We start from the raw sequence: 1,300 nt of genomic DNA, 5'->3' as shown, positions 1-1,300 counted from the left end.
TGTCTCCATAGTTATAAATAAAGTCTTTGAACCTTTATCTTCTGGGGTAGAGATTCTTCATTTACAAGGTGGAGGGATTTCCAGTGCTTTCTGGGGAGCCGCCCACTTCTAGAATTTATTGGAATTCCAAAGGTCCAACAAGAGTTGTGTTTAAAGTTGTATTGGTGGTTGAGAGGACAGGTCAGGAATGACAACTGAAAATCAAGATCTGAGTTCTGGGGTGTAAAGTTTCAGGCTCCAACTTTCTGTAGCACATCATGACCCGGGCTGATGGAGCAAAGCCTTCATTATCCCAGCACAGGAAACCCAGCGGCCGGGTTTCTGGATGATGTCAGAAAACACAGGAAACCTGGAGAACAGATTGAATTCCCTCCCCGAGAGACCACTGACACCTCTTTCCGAAACACCTGAGAGTGCTCGCTTCTGCAGCGCATATGCTAAAATTAGAACGATAGAGATTAGCACGGCCTCAGCGCTAGGATGGCACACAAATTCGTGAAGCATTGCATATTTTGTGCTGTTCCCCAGCGAACTGCCAGCCTTTGTGGATTAGCACAAAAAATGGGGGGTTTGGAGAGGTCGCTCAGGGTGACTGCTCTGAGTTTGTGCCTTGCTGCTCGCAGCCAGGGGCCCTAAGACACCTAAGAGGCCCTCCTGGCCTCCTACCAGATCCTCTGTCATTGGACGTGAGACCCTATTTTGATGGCCACCCAGTCACATTTCCATTATTAGGTTACCTAGGTAATCCTAGTAGCTTCATCTGAAGGCTTGTTCTCATTGGTTAAAAAAAAAAAAAAAAAAAGAAAGCCACCTGAGAGGCAATGGACATAGTAATAGCTAACATCTGTTTAGCACTTACAATGTGCCAGGCACTGACCTATGAAACAAGACCCCAAGAATCAACCAACAACCCAAAAGTTGAACAACGGGGAAGCAGTGAAATAAGTGATAGAATATCATTCATCGCTTATTTATTTCTGAGACAGAGGAAGAATCTCAAGCAGGCTCCACAATAGCAGCACCGACACGGGGCTCGAGCTCACCAAACCGTGAGACCACAACCTGAGTGGAAATCAAGAGTAGGACCCTCAACTGACTGAGCCATCCAAGCGCCCCTGCCATTCATCAATTTAAAGTGCTTTCAGGGGTGCCTGGCTGGCTCCGTTGGTGGAGCATGCGACTCTCGATCTCGGGGTTGTGAGTTCGAGCCTCATGTTGGGTGTAGGGATTACTTAAAAATAAAATCTTTAAAAAAAATAAGTAAAATGCTTTCAAATAGCTAATGAAATAGGAACATTTA

The 1,300-nt window shown here is 45.8% G+C and overlaps 1 non-coding gene across 1 annotated transcript; it reads left to right on the top strand.

The window, feature by feature from the left end:
• The first annotated feature begins 413 nt into the window (after positions 1-413).
• LOC121025850 (U6 spliceosomal RNA) lies at positions 414-515 on the top strand. The gene has a single exon (XR_005788171.1). It is a non-coding gene; the product is annotated as a U6 spliceosomal RNA (small nuclear RNA).
• Positions 516-1,300: the final 785 nt, after the last annotated feature.

The sequence above is a fragment of the Herpailurus yagouaroundi genome, unplaced genomic scaffold (genome assembly GCF_014898765.1).
Source record: "Herpailurus yagouaroundi ecotype Mexico unplaced genomic scaffold, PumYag 67702, whole genome shotgun sequence".
NCBI lineage: Eukaryota > Metazoa > Chordata > Mammalia > Carnivora > Felidae > Herpailurus > Herpailurus yagouaroundi.
This window is presented reverse-complemented; position numbering and strand designations above follow the sequence as displayed.